This window comes from Grammomys surdaster, unplaced genomic scaffold (assembly GCF_004785775.1).
Source record: "Grammomys surdaster isolate TR1022 unplaced genomic scaffold, NIH_TR_1.0 271, whole genome shotgun sequence".
Taxonomy (NCBI): domain Eukaryota; kingdom Metazoa; phylum Chordata; class Mammalia; order Rodentia; family Muridae; genus Grammomys; species Grammomys surdaster.
Genome location: NW_021604712.1, coordinates 6,803,259 through 6,810,523, shown reverse-complemented (window position 1 = coordinate 6,810,523; position 7,265 = coordinate 6,803,259).

Sequence of the window (7,265 nt, the reverse complement as noted above, 5' to 3'; positions counted from 1 at the left end):
TGTGCTTATTTTAGCAAGTTTATTTTTTAAGAAGATAAAAATCAATAGTCTCCCTTGCACAGCTGATGTCCTGGGGGATGGGCTACAGGGATCATAGTTAAATTGCTGCTAGTCTGTCTGTGTGAAAGAAAAGGTCAATATATATATATTTTTTTTTCTAGGAAGAAAGCACCCTGCTTTCCTCTTGGGAGACAAGAGAATGTTGAGGAGGTAAATTACTGGATTTTGTGCCCAAGTGATTTTGAGGGATAATTCTACCCTTTGAATGAAGACACTCCCCCACTTCCTTTTGAATGAAGACACTCTCACTCCCTGTCTGGCTCTTCCTCTCATTTCTCACATGCCTAACTTGGAATTTCATGTGGTCTGTGTATTCTTACACAGTTGTATTCTTACAACTGCCCAGCATGACTGACTCCTAAGCGCCCTAATGTAGGATGCAGCTCTGCAGGCTGTCTTTGAGGACTTCAGGTGTGAGACTTCTTAGCCAGGCAGGATACTTTGAGATTATGCTGAGGCAACAAACCTCCAATATAAACTGCTTCAAACCACCACAGTCATAACGCTTACCCACACTGCATGTCCTCTGACTGTCAGCGGGATCCTCTGTTCATTGGGCTCGTTCTGAGATCTTCACTGAAGGAGACTCCATGCCACACTTGCCTTTGCAGTATGATAGCTATAGGGCAACTGAATTTAGCCTCGCCCTTAATGCTTTGCCTTTACAGGGCATGGATTCCTTGCATTTCTTTGGCCTACACCAGACATATGGTGCATGCTTAGAAGGAAGATAGAATCAGATTGTATGTGAACAACTCTCAGGATCCTCACAATGCCAACACCAAAAAATTGGAGTTGAAAGCTCAAAAGACCCTATGAGATATCCTCTTCTTGATTATTCCCATTACTCTTAAATTTCTGAAGAGTTCAAGGGTCTTTTTTTTCTAGCATAGGGGCTTTCTACGTCTACTCAGTCTCTTGGGAGTTTTGCTGGTGAGGGACCTCACTGCTTCTCAGGGTGACTATTGCGTTTCTGAGCAGCTCCTGTTCACTTAAACCTCTTGGTGAGTTTGGAGCTAGGGCTCCTCCATCTTTGTGGGCTGTGGTCCTGGTTATGAAGGTCACCTAGGTGTCTCTTTCTCGCTCTCTAGAATGGGACTATTATTGTTATTTGCAGAAGTTGAATTGTGGGATGAATGGAATACAATGAAGTCATCTATACTGGTTATGTAACTGCAAACCAAGGCTATGCCCTGGGAATGTTCTGACATAGGCTGCTGAAAAACTGAAGGAAGAACAGTGTGTGTGTGTGTGTGTGTGTGTGTGTGTGTGTATGTGTGCTGATTTTAGATGGAAAAATTATTAATTATGAGTACAAGTTTATCCATCTATCTAACCATCCATGTATCATCTCTCTCTGTGTGTGTATCTGTCTATCTATCTATCTATCTATCTATCTATCTATCTATCATCTATCTATCTTTCTATCTATTCTGTTTAGTTTAGTTTTGTTTTTAGAAACAGGGATATTCTGTGTAGCCCTGAATGTCCTGGAACTCTCAGTATAGACCAGGCTGGCCTTAGACTCAGAAATCTGCCCACCTCTGCCTCTTGAGTATTGGGATTAAAGTCATATGCCACCACCGCCCATCTTCTGTTTAGTTTATTTTTAAGTTGGCACAGCTAGTGTCACCTGGGCAGGAGGAACCTCAATTTAGAAAATATTTCCATCAGATTGGCTGTAGATATTTTCTTGATTGGTAACTGATGTGAGAGAGTCAGGCCTACTGTGGGTGGTTCCATTCTTGGGCAGGTGGTCCTAACTGAATAAAAAAGCAGGCTGAGTAAGCCATAGGGGAAAAGCCAGTAAGCCATGTTCCTCCATGGCCTCTGCTTCAGTTCTTACTTCGAGTTCCTGCCTAGACTTCCCTGGTGATGAACAAGAAGCCTAAGGATTAGACAAACAGTTTCCTCTCCAATTTGATTTTGGTTAATGTTTTCACACAGAAATAGAAAACTAAGTTAGAACACTATCTATATCAGGATTCTTGGAGCTAAGTCATTTAAAAAAGCCTTAGAAATCTGGTGGCAAAGAAGATTATTTATAAATTGCTCAATACTATCGGTAAGGTATTTATTAAAAGATTTTTAAAAAATTTTTTTTTATCCTTTCTCTGCTTCTAATTTGCTGGCTGGCATGTATCTTCTTATTCTTTGCTTACTTTAAATTATTCATATCTCACTTTCTATCTAAAGGTCTATATTTATCCTGTAGAATATTATGGGATTGCCTACTACTTCAGGTATCTCAGGACTGTTTTGAATTCCATGTTGTCTAACCTACCTTTTCAAATGAATGAGTGTGTGTCTCCCATCGCATCTAGCACTTAGGAAGTCCTTGCTCCCCGGTCACCCTCCTCTTTCCGTTGGGTAATCTTGGAGGACATTGGACCTCCACCTCCCACTGTTTAAACTCAATATGCTAACTGAAATTCAGAAACATGTTGCTTGTCATTGCCCTTCATAAAATATTACCATCATTGTGGACAAATGGCCGCAGCCGACATCTGGCTATTCTCTGAGTTATGGTGACAGAGCAAAGCAATGGCTCTTTGAAGAATGGCTAAAGGCATTCAAGAACAGTGGGCCAGCAGAATCTACAGTGGGGTCAAGGGAATGCCTTGCTGGAATCTGTTATTTGAATAAGGAAAGAGATAGTGTCTCTCTTAGAAATTGGTTTGTTGAATGAAGGCAAGACATTACAACTTTATTAGTAAATTGGACAAGGTCTCACTATGTACTACAGGATGACCTGGAACTTGCTGTGTAGTTTAGTCCAGCTTCTGGCTCATGATCTTCCTGCCTCTGCTTCCCACGCACTATAAGTACAGATGCTTATCAGTGTGCCTGGCTTGGTCTGGTATTTATGTATCATTAGGCTCTTTTAAAACCACTTCTCCATATACTAATTTAGAAATCATTTTGATAAACACTTCCAGCGACAATCATGAAATAAAAAGAACAATAATCCGAAATCTCAACTGTTGCCTAATCAAATTCATGGGAAATATGAAATGATCCTCTCAGCACAAGAACAGCCTTTGCAAAGTCTAAATCTGGACACAGTATTGTAAAACCAGAAAGAACTCTTGCTGCAATGGTCACCTGCAAGTCTAGATGGCACGAGGAACACAGACTGAACTTGAGTGCTACACATACGGGGATTCACTACCATTGGCATGGCCTTCAGCTTTCATTCAGGGGCAAAAGTCCAACTTTTGGATAATCCACAGGGCCTCAGCCTCACTGCAAGCTAGGTGAACAGATAAAGCTGCTGCTGAAACTGAAACTCACATTTCTAGCTGTGATTTTACCAATTAATCATTGAAAATGAGCCCTGTTTATCTGTGTTAATAGGCCTTCCAGGTACTGTGTATGTGTGTGTGTATGTACATGTGTGTGTATGTCTGCATGTGTGCAAATGTGTGTGTTGCACATGCAAGTGTGTGCGTATGCAGGTGGAGAGAAGACAGCCCCATGTGGCTCTATCCACTTTGATTCTTAGAGGAGCAGAAGGAGCAATCAGCCTTCCCCTCTAGTAGGGGGTAGAAGTCACAGCATAATTACCGCCCCAAGTCCCCACTTCTTAGCAATATTGCTTTGGACATTTTGTCTCAATACATGAATGTTGTAGGACATAGACTTTCTAACGTAGTAGCAGGCCAGTGTCACAAAAGACAGCTTGGAGGTAGCCTGAACTTCTTCCATGTGCCCTCCAGGTTGTAATATGGGGACCTTCAGAGTAAAGATGCGTCACCCAGTGGCCCCGTTATTTTTATCTGGCCACTTCACCACTAGATGGTAAGGCTCAGTCTCCTGGTTTTAGTCTGGAGGTCATGAATTCTAATGGTTTAGAAACTGTGTGAGAAAGCCTCAGGGTCCATGGGAAGCCCCGTCCCACCAACTCCTCCCATGGTCTTCCTGACTCGATTTCCCTGTGTTTCTTCTCAGGACAACTGGCCCTGGTCCTCTCTCCTGACATTTTGTGCTTGTTATGACAACAGAGCTAAACTATTTTTTTTTAAATCAACATCTAACTTAACCAATCTGACTTCTATCCATTAGTTTAAATTTAATAGATTAGAATTTGAGAAGTAAGCCAAATAAATAAAGTGCTTGCAAGCAGAGTTTAAACTTTCAGCACCCATATAAAAAGCCAGTATGGTGGCCCGAACCTTTAATTCTAACGCTGAAAAGGCAGAGACGGGAGCATCCCTAAAGCTCACTTGAAAAATAGGTGAGCTTCATTTTCAGTAAAAGACCCTGTCTTAAAAGAGTAAGGTAGACAGTAATGGAAGAAGATACCTAATATCAACCTTTGGCCTCCACATACAGAAATGTGTGTGTGGACACATGAAAATGTATACACACGTATAAACAAACACATACACAAATCAAAAGAAAAAAAAACCCCAAGTTATGCTATCTTATGTGTCTACCATCTGTCCCATCATATTTTCTTAGCAAAGGCCTGGATTTAGTTTCATACATGTATTATGTTATTTCCAATGAGAAGTTTTGACAAAGGTGATGCCAACATGGATCCAGTTTGGCATCTGGAACAAGAAACTCTTTGGAATCACTCTTAATAGTAGAGTTAGTACCTAAGCACCTGTCTTCTCCTAGGCTGTGACTAAGGAAGCGAAAAATAGTCTTACTGAAGACTTTTTAAAGAAGGAACATTCATACGACACATTATTTAGCAAGATAAGTGTGATTCCACACCACCTCCTCCCTCCCCACAAATCAGTGGGAGTAGAGACACATTTGTCAAAAGTCTTTTGCCTGTATTTCTCTACCCATATTGTAGGCATAGTGATGCTGTCTCCCTCCAGTGGTGGGGTGAGCACTGAAAGAAGACCTAGAGCCTGGCACAAACCACCTCTCCAGCAGCTGTGCACTCTACATTGCCTCCTGGGATCTTGCAGTGGTTTTGTGGAAAACATTCAGGGTTGTCTAAAATAAAGCCTGTAGATCTCTTCTGATCTTCTTTCATGCACCCCTAATTTGAAGTGGTGTAATCAATGACTGACAGCTCCTTAAACAAAGGCTGGAAGGACCTGGAAACGTGCTCCAGTGAAGACTGTTTCACTCCTGGGAGCACCACGGCCCAAAGGCAAAGATAGCACAGGGCACACAGTGACACAGCTCTGATCTTAACAAGGCCTCCCAGTTCTCTGTTGAAAGGGGCAAGAGCTGCTCAGGGCTTGCCACGGATTGATCAGCTACCCTCATTTAATCCTCTCGATAGTAACGGGTGTCTGCTGTTTCTTAAGAAGAGAAAGCTTGGACTTAGATAGATTGATACACACTCTTCGTGTGGTTTGGATCCTAGAGCCAGTGAAACTTCACAGAGTCATCCACACACACACACATCCCTCAAGGAGCTTCTACACCAGAGACTGTCGACTGCCTGTCCACAAATCCTATTGATATGTTTCCCTTCTTGCACTGGATTAAACCAATACTTCTTGACCTGTACATCAGAGAAGGCATCTGACTCACAGTCATCAGGGCATGGAATATAAACCCCGGGGGTGTGGCTCCTAGTCAAATGAGCCAAATGAAAGGCAGTATCCTTTCCTAGCTTACGTGTTCTTCTTCTCAGTTTACAAGTTCTTGGAGTTGAATCTGTGCATCCCCAAAGTGTTTGGAGTGAATCCCACTGCTGGTAGAGGTGGGACTTGGGTGGTGTGTTTAATTCCGTTCTAACCCTGTCCACCTGCTTTTTCTAATGTCCTAAACAAGACTATCTTCAGTCATCATGTCAGGCTGGTTTAGCTCAGCTTGCCACACAGCTCAGGAGATGTGAGCTTTCTGGTATAACTCTCCAGACATTTTATGGACCAATAATTTCTAAGGTGTACATGGACTCTCAGCCTGGTAATTACCACTGACCTCCTCCCTGGACTCCTCCCCGTAAAGAGCCTCCCCTCTGCCCATCTCTGGCATCTCCTTTTCTCCAAGGCTGGACTTGGAACTATCAAGTTCCTAATTATCCATCCTGCTCAGGAAATCTCTGTGTGGGGTTCTCAGGCCAGCCTTTGATGGAGGGTTTGGTGTTGAGGTGGGTGGTAGTCACTGATTAGTCAAGATAAAACAGACATCTTATTTCTTTCACAGCAAACTAATCTCATGGACCAAACTTAAAGGTGAATTGTGGGAAATAAGTAAATATGACCAAAATTTACTGTAATTTCTGTCACAAATCACTATTGTTTGATCAAGTAAGGATTCATTCAATGATTCAGTAGAGTTTTGTTTTTCTTTTGTACCCCAACCAAATCTGATCAGTTATTCTGGAACTCAAAACCACATTAAGTCCATTTTCTTCCCCCCTCAGCTGGTGAACACCACCCACGAGGACCCGACCACTCCACAAACATCGCTGACTGCCCGACACAGTTCATACCTTAGCCAGGAGAAAGCGATCGTTGGTACTTAGAAGGAACGGAAAAACCCTGTTAGACACCAGCCCACTATGTGCTTTGCAAACTACCACAAAACGTGTGATTCTTTTCTTTAATTAAACTCACGCCTCTCTTGGGGGCAAAAAGGAAAGACAGGGAAGAGGCAATGCTTCGAGTGATAATTGTCTTTTCTTTGATTTTCAAAAGCGAAAGAAATAATAGGAAGACAGAAACTCACCTAGTCGATAAACTAGCCTATTGTTAATTACCCTCGGAACACATACATGTATTGATCTGAAAATCTTCTAGGTGGAGTGATTGACAGCAGCGAATCCCCATAGTTCAGTCCCAAGGGATAAGGGACACGGTTTGCAGGTAGCCCGGGGCTAACAAGTAGGGCTCCTGTAGAAGTAGCAGGCTGCTACCAGTAGGTGGCAGCAGAGTTCCACGGATGGAAACAGGAGCTCCTAACAGTCCTGAATTTGTCCCCAAACCTAGGAAAGATTAGAGAGTTCCTGACTTTCAAATCCACTTCACAAGGGGCACAGGAGGTCTCCGAAAACCCCAGAAGATTGTTTTCTGTCACGCTGTACATTCCATTTTGCACTTTTTTTTTCATTTGGTTAAGAACTGGTAACGTCACGTTTAGATGTATCCTTAATATGCCTCTCCGTTCCTCTTCTTGCTTTCTTTTTGTTGTATTTACAATTTCTCTTGTAGCTCTCACATCTACGTTAGGTACAGGGTAAAGTATAGCTAAGTGGGTTTTAAAAAAACCTACAATTGTTCTTTTGT